Below are 16,734 nucleotides of genomic sequence, written 5' to 3' on the forward strand. Positions count from 1 at the left end.
AGAAGCGAGCCCAGCAGGTGGAGAGGATGTTGCAAGTGGGAACGCTGAATGTTGGAAGCATGACTGGAAGCGGAAGAGAGGTGGAAGACATGATGAGGAAGAGGAAGTTGGACATTTTATGTGTGCAGGAGACAAGGTGGAAGAGGGGAAAGGCAAAGGAACTGGGAGATGGATATAAATTGTTCTACTCTGGAGCAAATAACGAGGGAAGAAATGGTATAGGAATTGTGGTGTGTGGCAGAATGAAGAGCGAAGTACTAGAAGTGGGTAGAAGGAACGAGAGGATCATGCGAATGAAATTAGGTCTTGTAGAAGAGGGGGTCGTATTATGTGTATATGCCCTGCAAGTTCGCTGTACAGCAGAGGAGAAAGATGAGTTCTGGAACGTGTTAGATGAAGAAATGAGAGAAATGGAAGAAAACGAGATGGTGATTGTCGGAGGAGACTTGAACAGACACATAAGGAGACTGAATAGAGACTGTAAATGGGTGCATGGTGGCCACGGAGTGGGAATGATGAACCAGGAAGGAGAGAGGGTTGTGGACTTTGCAGTAGCGTTTGATCTGGCAATTGTGAACTCGTTTTTCTATAAGAGTGAAGAACATTTGATAACATTTAGGTAACAACAGTTCACAAATTGACTATATTTTGACTAGAAGAAAACATCTTAAGGTTGTGACAAATTGTAAAGTAATTCCAACGGATCAAGTGGCACAGCAACACCGACTGCTGTGCGCAGACTTTAAAATAAGATCGAAGATAAGGACCTCTGGATGCCATGGGATGAAGACAATTAAGTGGTTTCGCTTAAAAGAAGAAAGGAATCGTTTTAGGAAGAGGGTGTTAGAGAGAATTTCGGATGGACTGGAAAGTGTACAAGATTGGTGGAAACATGATTCAAAAGTAATCCTGAGCTGTGCAATCAAGGTGCTTGGTGAGACATCTGGAAAGATTAGAGAGCAGAAGGAGGGTTGGTGGTGGAATAATAATGTTCAAGTGGCAGTGACAGCTAAGAGGAAGGCAAGGCAGAAGTGGGATGAGTCAAGAGTGGAAGAGGACAGAGAGGTGTACAGAGAGAGAAAGCAAGAAGCCAAGAGAGTTGTGGTACAGGTGAAGGCCATGTCATATCAAGATCTGTATGATCAATTAGAAACAAAGGAAGGACAGAGAAAAATTTACCAACTAGCAAAATGTAGAAATAAAGCAGCAAAGCACATCTTACACGTGAGGCAGATCAAAGATGCTGAACGAAGAGTATTACTGGGGGGATGGTGCAAAAAATCAGTAGAGTGGAAGTGACGGAGGCCATGAAGAGGATGAAGAATGGAAAATTGGTGGGGCCCCGACAGGATTCCAGTGGAGACATGGAAGGCACTGGGGGAAGAGGGAATTGACCTGCTGTGGGACCTGTTCATGAAAGTTTACCAACAGGAAAATATACCCGAGGAATGGAGGGAGAGTAGTCTTGTCCCCATTTACAAGGGTAAAGGGGATGCACAAGACTGTAAAAATTACACAGGAATAAAGTTGATGTCTCACACAATGAAAATCCTAGAAAGGGTTCTTGATGGAAGATTGAGGAAGGAGGTGGAGATTGCGAAGGAACAATTTGGTTTCATGCCTGGTAGATCAACAACAGATGATATCATTGGGTTATGGCAGATGATGGAAAAGTTTCGAGAGAAACAACGGGAGCTACATCTGGCATTTATCGATCTGGAGAAAGCATACGATAAGAGTGCCAAGGCAAGAAGTCTGGAGGTGTCTGAGGGAGAAGAAGGTTCCGGAGAAATATGTCAGGTTGGTGCGGGAGGTGTACAGAAATGTGAAGACAAGTGTTCGGACCTGTCTGGGACAGACAGAAAGTTTTCAAGTAACAGTTGGCTTGCATCAAGGGTCAGCATTAAGTCCGTTTCTGTTTAACATTGTAATGGAAGTGGTGACAGAGGAGGTGAGAGAAGATGTGCCTTGGACAATGTTGTATGCAGATGACATCTTGCAGTGTGCAGATTCAAGAGAAGAAGCGGGAACTAAACTGGAGATGGAAAAAAGTACTGGAAGAGAGAGGTATGAGACTGAGTATATGTGTTGCACTGTGGGCAGTGGCCAGGAGACAGATCTGGAGCTGGAAGGAAATGTCATCAGGAAGGTGAGGGACTCTAGATACTTAGGTTCAACAGTGGATGAAGATGGAGGAGCTGAGAAGGAAGTGGGATGCAGGATACAAGCGGGTTGGAGGAACTGGAGGGAGATGGTTGGAGTGTTATGCGATAAGAGGGTGCCGATCAATCTGAAAGGCAAAATCAGTAGGACAGTAGTGAGGCCAGCTATGACGTATGCTACAGAAACTGTGGCCCTGAGGAAAAATAACATCAGCAGGATGGAAGTAGCAGAGATGAGAATGCTTAGGTGGATGTGCAGTGTGACCAGAAAGAATCGTCTGAGAAATGACTATGTGAGGGGAACAGTGAAAGTTATGAACTTAGGAGCGAAGATACAGGACACAAGGTTGAGATGGTTTGGTCATGTGATGAGGAAGGAGGACGGATATGTGGGAAGAAGAGTCATGCAGATGGATGTGCAAAGAAGGAGGAAGCGTAGGCAGCCAAAGAAGAGATGGAGGGAGCTGGTAGAAGAGGACTTGAGGATGAAGAACTTGAATGTGGTGACAGCCCAAGAAGGAGGATGTGGAGGAGACTCATCATCAACAGTGACCTCACTTAAGTGGGAGAAGCTGCAGAAGAAGAATATTTTTCATTATTAGGCCGAGAACTTTTCAAACCACCCTCGTATGGAAGGATGAGAAGGAGATTCAAAAAAATGAAACAGGGCAAAGAGACAATTTACCGCAAATATGGCAGCAGCATCTGGTAAACCGTCTTATGTTGAAAAGGTGGATATAAAAAAAAGTGTCAACAGGGATTGAAACCCATATGTCGATCGTGCCTTCTCACAGTTACGACATCCCTGAACGATGTGACTTGTGTGCCATCTCCTTTGAGGAAATGAAGGAGACAAATCAGTATGGACTGACTCCTGCAGCAAGATGGACAATCGCTAATCCCAGTTGTATTAGAAGCCAAGTTCTTGAACTCATTTTGACAGTAAACTCAGTTTCCTCTCTCTAACATATGTCAGTTACGGGATAAGTGCCATAAAGCAATGAATATTCTGTGCACCATATCTTCCATTTTTTGAAGTACTTACAGATATTCCTTGCCTTAGGGCATTGATAAGATCAAAACTTGATCTTATCACGTTTGTGACAAGTTCTTCTTCCACCTCTCCTGTTATCTACCTGCGACTCTTTGAAGCTTATAGAATCGAATACTCAGATTCTGTGCCTATCTACTCAGATGGTTCAAAATTGGTGTGACTCAATCATCTTTTCATGCAGCATTATATATATGCAAATTCCACTAGAATGTAAAAATTGGTTAGGGCTCACATTTAGAAATGGGTTGACAGTGAATCTCTACTTTGCAATGAGCAACATGGGTTTACTAAGGAAAGGTCATATTTTAGCAACTTGCTCACATTCTATAACAATGTTACCATTGAACTAGACATTTGAATGAATTTGAACTAGATGTTTGAATTTTTGAATAAAGCTGCACAGATGATAGCAGATCATCTGTGCAGCTTTGTAAAGATCATCTTTATAAAGCTTTATGCAGCCATATAAAGATTTAAAGATCATCTGTGCAGCTTCATTCAAAATACAAAATATTGGCATCTATATAGGCTTTGGTGCAGTCATGCAGTTTTGGATGGCTGGAACAACCACAAATTTGTGTCCTTTCAGGGTTTTTTTTTTTCTTTTCGAATTGGGGAACAGAAGATATTCTGAAGAGAATAAATCTGATGAGTGGGGGAGGGGTAATAATGGTGGGGATACTTTTGTTATGCCAAAAAGTGATGTATGTTTGCATCTTCATGAGCAGGCACATTATCATGCAACCAAAATGTGGTGGGATGAACACATTGAATACATTTCTGGAGACAATCCATAACTTTATAAAATTCTGCATTCACTGTCCTCCCCCTCACGGTATACAAATTCTTTGAGCACCATGCTTTGAAAGTTAAAAAAATTATTAATATTGTTTTGATGCATGACTTTTGGAATCTCAATTTCTTTGGTCTGGGAGGTGTCTCACCAACCCATTCAGAACTCTTTCAGTGTGTTTTTAGGATCGTAGGCCAAATACCAACTCTCATCTCCTGCAGTGAGTTTGTAAAAAAAAATTTTGTCTCGATCTGCTATCGCAGTAATGTCCTTACAAGATGTGACTTAATCTTTTCTTTGCTCTGCTGTCAAGGCATGTGGGATAAAACATGCACACAACTTTCTTTCTTAACCCGAAATCTCCACTGAGAATGCAGAGAACAATGCTCTTAGGGATGTTTAATGTGATTCGACACTCATTCTTCATCAACTCAGCAACAGTGTTTTCCTAAGTTTGAGTCTATGTGGGACATCCAGTTCTCTCATCATCATCATCTACTGATATCCATCCGTCACTAAATCGTGAATACCACATGAAGACATTAGATTGGTTCAGAACCTCATTTCCATATGCCTTTTGTAACATTTCTAGGATTTTTATACTAGAAAGAATCGCTTTAAAACAAAATTTAATTGCAATTCTCTGTTCATTTTTCATATCCAGGACATACAAAGAAAAAACACTTTACACTACACGTCATGATTCACACGCTACTGAATGTAAGCCAACCTCACTTTCTGGGAGAGTAGACATTAGTTGGTATTACTTAGTGTGCTTGCTGATAGATCACGCCAGTACTGTATAGACAACAAATCAAGTCCTAAAACTTACGAACCACACTGTGTAATACACTCCTTTCTATGATTTTTTTTTTAAAATCAAAATAATGGCATTTTCTTTACAAATCTATTTGTGGGGCTTCATCTGGACCACAGGCCTTATGTTACCTATGCCTAGTTTAAACACATCTTAACCTGTCTTACATAATATATAAGGATGGTCTGGGAAGTTCTGATGAACTCCTAGAACAAAAATGATATTAACTTCCCTACTGCTGAGGTGGATGAAATAGTGAGACAAATTGCACTGATTACACTGGCCAACAAAAAAAATTTTTTTTCCTGCTGATTATGATCTGACACTTGTTTTTTACTACTTTGGGTTCATTGATTTCAAATATCAAACCCATTTTTCTCTGTCACGTCAGGTTTTTCCTCTATGGCATTTTCTTTTTGCTAATTTGTAAGTTTTTGATAGTTTTAAGGAGGTAGTACTATTTAGAGGATCAAAAAAATCGATTTTTTAATATTATTTTCTGAAAGTATGTACTTTTAAAAATCTGTTCCTAACTTTTTATCAAGAAATTTGAAAAATTTCTGAAGATATAGCCTATTATTCAAAGCGGTGCGCAGATCAGAATCGGAGCGCTCACCGCTCTCGCTTGTTAGTAAACGAATAAATGCGTAAGAACCTGCAACGGCACATACTGGCACTTTGAATGCGAGAGAGGCCGATAACCGACCTAATACATTTAAGTGATGAAAAGTAGGCGATAACAACTGCCTAAAACAAATGAATGCTATATGCGTCATAGCAGACAAAGAACGATTGAAATCAGTCAATCGTTAATCGATCGTGAAAGTATGACGAGCGCTTATAACGTTTCAATAAAGTCTCTGGTTTTTTTTGTCTTGTTAATTGCATGTTTGTCAGCAGTGAAGAAAATACATCATGTCTACTACTCGAAATTGTGTCAATAGTATAGATTCCTTCTGCTACATTTGTGGCAGCTTTACTGTTCCCAGTCAAATAACAAATATCACTGATTTCGTTAAGAAAGTGTACTTTGCATACTTTGACGTAAAAATTGCAGATCAGGACAAGTCATGGGCTCCAAATAAAGTGTGTAAGTCATGTGTAGAAAATTTACGACAGTGGAGCAAGGGAAAACGCCAAAAATTAGCTTTTGGCATTCCAATGATTTGGCATGAACCGAAAAATCACGTAGATGATTGTTATTTTTGTTTAGTTCAGGCTTCTGGTTATAATAAGAAGAATAAGAAAAAAATTGTGTATCCAAATCTCGACTCAGCAATTCAGCCAGTTGCTCATTCCAATGAAATAGCCATGCCAATTTATAAAGGACTTCCTTTACTTGAGAACGAGCATGATCGGGATATGCCGGATGTTGATTTAGACAATGAAAATTTACTCAAGCGGACGTTTTACTCAAGCGGAATTGAATGACTTAGTAAGAGATTTGGGCCTATCAAAGGAATCATCAGAATTGTTAGCTTCAAGATTAAATGAAAAAAACTTACCGGAGCAAGATACGAAGATAACTTTTTATCGTGGCAGGGAAAGTAATCTTGTACAATATTTTAAGCACAAGTGTGGGTTTGTTTACTGTAACAATGTGTCAGGTTTACTAACTGAAATGACTGTTGTACAATATCATCCAAATGAGTGGCATTTATTTATCGACAGTTCAAGTAGAAGTCTCAAGTGTGTCTTACTACACAATGGGAATGTATATGGCTCAATTCCTATTGGCTATTCAGTCCACTTAAAGGAAACATATGAGGACATTAAAAAGGTTCTGAAGTTATTAAAATATTCAGACCATAACTGGATCATCTGTGTGGATCTTAAAATGGTGAACTTTTTATTTGGCTTTCAAAGAGGATATACACAGTTTCCGTGTTTTCTATGCTTCTAGGATAGTCGAGCTAGAAATCAACACTGGAGTCAGAAACATTGGCCTCTTAGAATATCCTTAAATATTGGAGAACAGAATGTTACAAATCAATCTTTAATCGACAGAGAAAAAATCATTTTTCTACCTCTACACATCAAACCAGATGAAGCAGTATGTTAAAGCTTTAGATTTACAAGGTGACTGTTTCCAATACATATGTGAAAAATTTCCACGACTTAGTTATGAAAAAATTAAAGCCGGTGTATTTGATGGACCACAAATTAGAACATTAATGAGAGACCCAAATTTCATCAACTCTCTGAACGAAATTGAGAAAGAGGCCTGGACTTTATTTACGATGGTTGTGAATAATTTTCTTGGAAACAAAAAAGCAAAAAAAATTACATCATTAATAATGATGTAATTTTTTTCATGTAGTACTATCATATCCTGTACCCTCAAGGGTACATGGCAGGAATTTGATGATGATGACAAAAAAGCATGCAATTACAAAGATCTAGTGGAAACAATGCTTGAAAATTTTCAGTGCCTAGGTGCAACATGAGCATAAAGCTTCATTTCCTTATACAGTCATCTTGATAGATTTCCCGAGAATTTAGGTGCTGTAAGCGATGAACAAGGCAAAAGATTTCATCAAGACTTAAAATCTATGGAAGATCGGTACCAAGGAAGATGGGATTCTCACATGATAGCTGACTACTGTTGGAGTATTCAAAAGGATTGCCAAAACAGAACACACAGCACAAATTGCTACAAACAAAAATTAATTCTCTGAAACTCATGTGTAAGTAAAATTGTTATTTTTTATAAATATTCTTGTAATTTTTAATGAATATTGTTAAGTAGTTATGTATCTAATTATCGGCCTCTCTCGCATTCAAAGCACCAGTACGTGCCGTTGCAGGTTCTTATGCATTTATTCGTTTACTGACAAGCGAGAGCAGTGAGCACTCCGATTCTGATCTGCGCACCGCTTTGAATAATAGGCTATATCTTCGGGAATTTTTCGAATTTCTTGATAAAAAGTTAGGAACAGATTTTTAAAAGTACATACTTTCAGAAAATAATATTAAAAAATCGATTTTTTTGATCCTCTAAATAGTACTGCCTCCTTAAAACTATCAAAATCTTACAAATTAGCAAAAAGAAAATGCCATAGAGGAAAAACCTGACATGATAGAGAAAAATGGGTTTCATATTTGAAATCAGTGCACCCAAATTAGTAAAAAAACAAGTCTCAAAGTCAGAAAAAATTGTGTTGGACTGTGTTATCCATGTTATTCAATGGATGTTAAACAAATGTATCCAGATTTAGCTTGACGTCTATAGATGTCATGACTGGTTGGTTGGTGGGGGGGGGGGGGGGGGGGGGGGTTAAAGCAACTGATATAACCATAAGAAAGAAAACATATCTTAAAACCCTTTAACCAAACTGTAATAATTTGTTCTTTTTCTTTTAGGGTGTATAAGAAGATATTAACTAATTTTTTTTCTAGGTGTTTATCAGAACTTATAGATCCCCCATTATACACTAATGTTATTAAGAGTTCTCACTTGTGTTTACATGTTTTCAAATTTGTAATTTTATTATTATATCACATTCAAAAGTTAAAAGATGCACTTGTGGTGATTCTTTGACAGTTCCTAAAATTCATACCCGGTATAAGTGTTATACTGGGTATGCCTGGGGAGTTATCAAAAATTACTGTTTTAGTGAGTTTATGAGATATTAGAATAGTGAGAATCATTATGACCTGGAAGAGAGATCATAAAACTCAAGTCTCATTCAGTCCCCAAGAAAATATTTCTACTAATATTGCATCTTGAAAAATGCTTAAAGCATTTGGAACAAAATAGACTGGAAGTCTAAAATTTAAAAGTCTAAAATGAATTCCAAAGTCTGAAAACTTTGGAATTAATTTTGGTAAATTATTTAGGATACAGCCATGTTAGGAATAATTTCTTAACATTTCGACCTTCGTATTAAGGTCATCATCTAGAGTACACACATATAGACAAACTATATTGTATTTTTCAAATGGTATGCCAAAGTGACAATGATTCGATCAACTGCTATTCTACTGGCCTGACTTCTAGTGGGGGAGGGAGCAACCTAAATCCTATTATATAACACCATAACATCATCACAGAAAAAATTCATATAAATACTTGGAATTCAGCAAAATTTGTGCCCTAATCAGTAATTTAACAAGTGTTTGTTATATTTAAGCTAAGAGCCTATGAGGGTGTGCTGAAAAGTTGTGATAATCACCATGAAGGAATTGATGTAGAACCATGTAACTTACATATTATTCTACATATTCCCCACGAGGTGTTATATACTTGTTACACTGCTGCTGCATTATTTGTAATCCTCTGAGAAAAAAAAAAGTCTTTCCTTGTTACACAAACCTGTCGTCAGCTGCAGATATGACTTCATTGTTTGTGGTAAATTTTGTTCCTTTCATGTGTATCCTTAAATTTGGGAATAGTAAATAGATGGGGCCAGGTCTGGTGAATAGGGTGGATGAGGCAGACATTGAAAGCTGTGGTTGTGTATAATCTGTTGAGTTTTGTGAGCAGGTGTGTTGCCCTGTAAAAGCAACACAACTGTTCAGTTTATCACAACGTTTTTTCTTCAGTACCTCCTTCAGTTCCTTCAGAGCTGTTGAATAAATAGCTGCTGTAACAGTTTAACTTTTTTTGAGGTACTTGATAAGGATTACATCATCCATTTCCCAAATCACAATGGCAAGAACCTTCCCTGCTGACTTTTGGGTTTGGACGTTCTTTGGCCATGGAGAACCTTTGTGTCTCCACTCTGTTGACTGTTGTTTGGTCTCTGGATCATAGTTATGAGGCCATGTTTCATCAACAGTCACAATACAAGCTAAACATTTCCACCTGATTTCTCCAAATGACCCCCAATCCCTTGAGATGACAGCACATGTTCTCTCTTTTGGTCGCATTCAAACATTTGGGGATCCACTTCACTGATCCAGATGTTGGTGGATGATAACCCGAACTCGTGTCCTGATATCCCAGAGTGTTTGCAATGTTTTTGGCTGGTATTTGACTATCATCAAAGATCATGGCATGCACTATCGATGTTTCCAGTTGTAATCGCTGTGGAAGGTCTTCCTGACCTGGGAACAATTTCAGTTGTGGACTCTTCTTTCAGCAGAAAACTTGATGGCAGCCCGCACCTCTATCTCTTCAAATTTCTTCAAAACCTCTGACTTGTCTTCTTATATATCCTAAAAGAAAAAGAACAAATTATTATTATTTGATGAAACATGGGAGTTAAAGATTTTTAAGATATGTTATTTTTTGTGGTTATATCAGTTGCTTTAATATCATTTTTGTTTTCTGTGTTTATTAGAACTTTTCAGCCCCCCCCCCCTTCCCTCTCAGATTACTAGAGTCCTAATTATAATTAACTCTTTGACCAAAAGGTTTTGTGGTTAGAATATGTGCTATCCATATTCTTGGGATTTTTAGACCACCATTATTGTTAGAATTTAGGGTGGTTGATATGAATTTCATAGGCCTCTTTAAATTTATGCTCATACCATGTTTTGGTGTGATATAAACAACAGGTGCCTTTCTACCAATTCTATGTATAGTATTTAGGGCATAATCAGAAAGGACAGATATACCATAGTTATTAAATTTAATGTGCTGTTTATGTTCCTTTTTTTTTTTTTTTGGATAGGAATTGTGTGTCCTGTTTCACCTATATAGGTGCAAATTACAGGTGCAATGTATACAATATACTCTAGGATGGGCCAGTGGAAGTGGATCCTTGGATGATTTGCATAAATTCTTTAATTTTGTAGGATGTTTAAAGGTGGCATTAAGGTTGTATTTCTGTAGTATTCTGCTTATTTTATCTAATAATCACTTTAATGTATGGAATGGCTACAGTTTTATTGTAATCTAGTTTATTTCTGTTTTTAAGTAGAGTCTTATGAAGAATTTTGTTTATAGTATTTTTGCTGAAGACATTTTTCAGCAAGGCATTACTCTTAATTTAGTGCTTGGTCACTAAATTAAGAGTAATACCTTCACTAGAGCAAATCATTTAATGACACCTAGTTTTTGTGTTGGGTGGTAGTAAGAGTTTATGTGTATATATATTAGGCAGTAAACAATGAAGGAAAGACTCTCAGAAGCAAGATGTGTAACAAGTATATCAAGAAAAGGAAGTGTGTAGTGACTTTCAGTTTCAATTGTTATGTCTTTTTGTTGTTTGTTTAGGTGGCTGAGGAAAGTGTCTGTTTTGTGTCCATAGCACCACATAACAAAAAATCGTCAATGTATCTTTAGCTAGACTTTGGGTTTTTAATGCAAAAGAATCTAGAACACATTGCCTAATAGAAATTAGCAATGGGGGAGGGATAACAGTGAACCCATGGCTGTGCCTTCTTTTTGCAGATAAAAATTATTTTGCCACACAAAATAGCCAGAATGTAGTAAATGGGCAAAAGAGTACTATAATATCAAGCAGAAATTTGTCCCGTAAAAGAAGAATTGTGGGGTGCTTAAGGGTCAAAGCTGTATAACTGAGAGGAGACCTCCACATAGCCTTTAAAGGAATGCGGAGAACCGACCAACGCTTCTGACCTAATGTCCAATCCTCACCTTCTCGTGGTACACCCTGTTGGGTATCTACTTGGATACTGAATGAACGAGGACTGGCAATTTGGGATTTAGCCGACCAAATTGTATTCTTATTGGTTAAACCAAAATTAAAAATGATGGTACGACATGACAAAATTTCATGACGGCTGGGGCGTCGCCCGGTTAAACAAGGCTCCCGTTGTTTTCGCCAGGGAACCAGGGCGAACAGCGAAAAGTCAGCTATTGGAACAAATCTGAAAACAAACCCCAACTCAACATCACCAGAGTTAAAGATCGGTACTATCAACGTAAGAAGCAAAGAAATGGAGCTAGCTGAGGAATTAGATAAGTACCAGATCGACATAATCGGGGTGACTGAAACAAAAAAGACCAAAACTGGTGAGATCTTTCTGAGCAATAAATACAAAATGTTATATTCAGGCAATGACAATCAAGGAAAAGAAGGAGTAGCCATAGTATTCAACACAAAATACGAGGCTAATCTTCTTGAATGGCAGTCAGTCTCAAGTAGAGTAATGTGGGCAAATATGAGAATGGGGAACTGGACAATGAGACTTATTTGTGCCTATCCCACAGAAGGTTCTACTAAGGTAGAAGTGGAGGAATTTTTTTAGGCTTTAGAAAAAGCCACTGACACAATGAAAAATGAAAAGTTGGTCCTTGTTGGGGATCTAAATAGCAGAGTAGGAAATGATTGTGAGACATACAAAAATATTTTGGGAAAATTTGGAGAAAAGAGCAAAGCTAGTAATAATGACAAATATCTGTTGGATTTCTGCTCAGCACATGGACTGGTTATTACTAACACCATGTTCCAACATAAAAATGTGCACAAATTCACACGGAGAGAAGAGGCTAGGAATAAGAAAAGTCTCATTGACTATGTTATTGTTGATAGTGATGTTTTCTCCCTGGTGCAGGACACACCAGAGTGTATAGAGGATTTGAAATTGGAAGTGATCACTATCTAGTCTTGAGCAGGATAAAATTGAATTTCATATTGAAAAGAATAACATGTAAGAAAGTTTTAAAGCGAATAAAAGTTGAGCAGCTATCAGATGTGAACTGTAGACTAAAATACACAAAGATTATTGAAGAAAAATGAAAGAGTTTGAGAACAGGAATCAAACCTTGGAGATTCAGTGGAAAAACTCTGAAGAAAATATTGATTGATTCTGCCAGAGAGGCATGTGGTGAGGTTGTCTGTAAGGATAAAAAAATGAGAACTCCCTGGTGGACACAGGAAGTTAAAGAGGCAGTGAAGGAAAAGAAGAAAGCATATCAAAAGTTCCTGTCAAATAAGTCAGCTTGTGCTCTTAGAGAATATAGAGACAAATGCAAGAATGCTAAACACTGTGTAAAACAAGCTAAACAAAAGTCATGGGAGAACTTTGGCAAGAATATAGAAAATAAATATCAAGAAGGTGGCAAAATATTCTGGAGGTTGTTTAAGAAGCTTAGGAATGGAGGAAAGTGTGCTGTAAGAGGAGTTAGAGATGATAAAGGTGACATGAAATTCGGAGAAAAAGATATCCTTGAAGTATGGAGTAATTACTTTGAAAAACTGCTAAATGAAACAAGCAGTGATGGCAGCACAGTGCTAAAAAACACTGACCAGGCATGCAGTCAGGAATACATATCCATACTTGAAGTAGAAAAAGCCATCAAAGGCTTGAAATGTGGAAAGGCAGCAGGATTAGATGATATTTGTCCAGAAATGCTGAAGTATGGTGGTATAAGATTCTTAAAGTGGCTGCACTGCACGGTTTAGAAGGCCTGGACAGAGGGACGAATTCCCGAAGATTGGAGTAGGGCTCTAATAGTACCCATATATAAAAAGGGAAATAAAACTGAATGCGAGAATTACAGAGGTATTTCCCTACTGAGTGTTCCTGGTAAGATTTATGCAAGTATACTTGAGAAACGGTTGAGAAGAATTGTGAAAGAAAAGCTTGGTGAAGAACAAGCTGGATTCAGGCCAAATAGAGGCTGTTAGGATCAGATCTTCACTTTATGACAAATAGTTGAGAAATCATTGGAATATAACAAAGATCTGTATTTAAGTTTTGTTGATCTAGAAATGGCAAATGACAAGGTGCCAAGAGAGAAGCTATTCAATACACTACAGTTATATGGTGTCAATGGGGCATTATATCAATCAATACTTCGTCTTTATTTGAGTTGTAAGTCAGCAGTTAGAATTGAAGGAAGCACAGGAAGATGGTTTAATGTTAAATCTGGTGTGAGACAAGGATGTACATTATCCCCTCTGTTATTCATTATCTATATGGATCACATTATGAAGGAAAGTGGTATTAAACATGATATCAAAATTGGAGATGTTAATTCAGCTCTTTGCTTTATGCGGATGATGTTATACTTCTAAATAAATCCGCTACAAGTCTGCAAGATTCTCTGACTAAATTGAATAGCTGTTGTAATAGATATGGTATGAAGGTCAGCAATAAAAAGACAATGAAAATAGGCAGAATCATTGAAAATGTCAACTGTGTTGTGAATGGAGAACCTGCGGAACAAGTAAAACTTTTCAGCTATTTAGGCATGATTTTTAGTGAAGATGGTAAATTAAATATAGAAATAGACAACAGAATCAGCAAAGCTGGTATGGTGGGAAGTCAATTGAATAAATTCATATGGAATAAGAGAGAAATTAATCGGAACAGTAAATTAGTTGAACAAGGCAGTGTTCAAACCAGTTTTAACTTATGGGTCTGTGAGCTGGGTCAGAAGTAAAACACTTGACCAAAGACTGAAAAACTTACATCATTACAAACTTCTTATCTACAATTTTCCTCCAAATCAGTCTATTACTTGCAAGACTCCAACAATATCAGATCTTATATTTCTATCGTCTAAGGCACTTTGTACTCTATCTATTCACCTATATCTTGGTCTTTCTCTGGGTCATTTTCCTGCCAACCTGGCAGATAACACTTGTTTTGCTAATCTTTCCTCGCCCATTCTGTTTATGTGACCATATTACCTGAGATTAGCGCTGCTAACGCATTCCCGGATGCTGACAATGTCAAGTTCTTTCTTAATATCCTCATTTTTAACATGATATTGCCATTGATGCTATCTGTTCATGCCTCTAATCTTTCTCAGGAGTCTCATATCTGCAGTCTTTGGTCAAGTGTTTTACTTCTGAACCACCTCTCAGATCCATAAGTTAAAACTGGTTTGAACACTGTCTTGTATACAGCTAATTTAGTGTTCCGACTAATTTCTCTCTTATTCCATATGAATTTATTCAATTGACTTCCTGCCATACCAGCTTTGTTGATTCTATTGTCTATTTCTATATTTAATTTACCATCTTCATTAAAAATCGTGCCTAAGTAGCTGAAATGTTTTTCTTGTTCCATAGGTTCTCCGTTTACAACACAGTTGACATTTTCAATGATTATGCCTATTTTCATTGTCTTTTTCTTTTTATTGCTGACCTTCATGCCATATCTATTATAACAGTTATTCAATTTAGTTTGAGAATCTTGCAGATGTAGCAGATTTATTTAGAAGTATAACATCTTCCGCATAAAGCAAAGAGCTGACATTAACATCTGCAATTCTGATATCATAGCACCTTCCTTCATAATGTGATCCATATAGATAATGAATAACAGAGGGGGATAATGTACATCCTTGTCTCACACCAGATTTAACATTAAACCATCTTCATGTACTTCCTTCAATTCTAACTGCTGACTTACAACTGAAATAAAGACTAAGTATTGCTTGATATAATGCCCCATTGACACCATATAACTGTAGCGTATTGAATAGCTTCTCTTGGCACCTTATCATATGCCTTTTCCAAATCGACAAAACTTAAATACAGAACTTTGTTAAATATCCATGATTTCTCCACTATTTGTTATAAAGTGAAGATCTGATCCTGACAGCCTCTATTTGACCTGAATCCAGCTTGTTCTTCACCAAGCTTTTCTTCCACAATTCTTCTCAACCGTTTCTCAAGTATACTTGCATAAATCTTACCAGGAAACACTCAATAGAGAAATACCTCTGTAATTCTCACATAATTTTTTATTTCCCTTTTTATATATGGGTACTATGAGAGCTCTACTCCAATCATCAGGAATTCGTCCCTCTGTCCAGACATTCTGAACTATGCAGTGCAGCCACTGTAAGACTTTCGTTCCACCATATTTCAGCATTTCTGGTCGAATATCATCTACTCCTGCTTCCTTTCCACATTTCAAACCTTTGATGGTTTTTTCTACTTCAAGTATGGATATGTATTCTTGAGTGTTTTTTCACACTGTGATATCACTTCTTGTTTCATTTAGCAATTTTTCGAAGTAATTACTCCATACTTCAAGGATATATTTATCTCCCTTTTTCATGTCACCTTTATCCTTTTACAGCACTCTTTCCTCCATTCCTAAGCTTCTTCAACAACCTCCAGAATATTTTGCCACCTACTTGATATTTATTTTCTATATTCTTGCCAACGTCCTCCCATGACTTTTGTTTAGCATTCTTGCATTTGTCTCTGTATTCTCTAAGAGCACAAGCTGACTTATTTGCCAGGAACTTTTGATATGCTTTCTTCTTTAACTTCCTATATCCACCAGGAGTTCTGATTTTTCCATCCTTGCAGACAACCTCACCACATGCCTCTCTGGATGAATCAATCAGGGTTTTCTTCAAGGCTTGCCACTGAATCTCCAAGGTTTGGTTCCTGTTCTCAAACTCTTTCATTTTTTCTTCAATAATCTCTGTGTATTTTAGTCTACAGTTCACATCTGAGAGCTGCTCAACTTTTATTTGCTTTAAAACTTTCTTACACTTTCTTCTTTTGAATATGAAATTCAATTTTATCCTGCTCAAGACTAAATAGTGATCACTTCCAATTTCAAATCTTCTGTACACTCTGGTGTCCTGCACCACGGAGAAAACATCGTTATCAACAATAACATAGTCAATGAGACTCTTCTCTCCATGTGAATTTCTGCACATTTTCATGTTGGAACATGGTGTTAGTAATTACCAGTCCATGTCCTGAGCAGAAATCCAACAGATATTTTCCATTATTATTAGCTTTGCTCTTTTCTCCAAATTTTCCCAAAATATTTTTGTATGTCTGACAATCACTTCCTACTCTGCTATTTAGATCCCCAATAAGGACCAACTTTTTCTTTTTCATTGTGTCAGTTGCTTCAGTACATCAGTTGTACAATGCGGCCCCTGAATTTCAGGTCCTTGTCCACCACCACTCCCAGATATATCATATCCTCTACCTCCTTTAGAGTTTCCCCACTTGGCAGTGTTCACTTGGCATCCCATCGCTGCTTTCCAAATTTCAAAACCTTACATTTT

General features: G+C 37.4%; 1 protein-coding gene across 1 annotated transcript in view; it reads left to right on the forward strand.

Moving 5' to 3' along the window:
• LOC150107087 (telomerase-binding protein EST1A-like) overlaps positions 1-16,734 on the forward strand; it is a 330,605-nt gene that overhangs the window by 262,750 nt on the left and 51,121 nt on the right. The window lies entirely within an intron of this gene.

This window comes from Typopeltis vanoorti, chromosome 4, assembly GCF_054136105.1.
Source record: "Typopeltis vanoorti isolate ZY-2024b chromosome 4, IOZ_Tvanoo_1.0, whole genome shotgun sequence".
Lineage (NCBI taxonomy): Eukaryota > Metazoa > Arthropoda > Arachnida > Uropygi > Thelyphonidae > Typopeltis > Typopeltis vanoorti.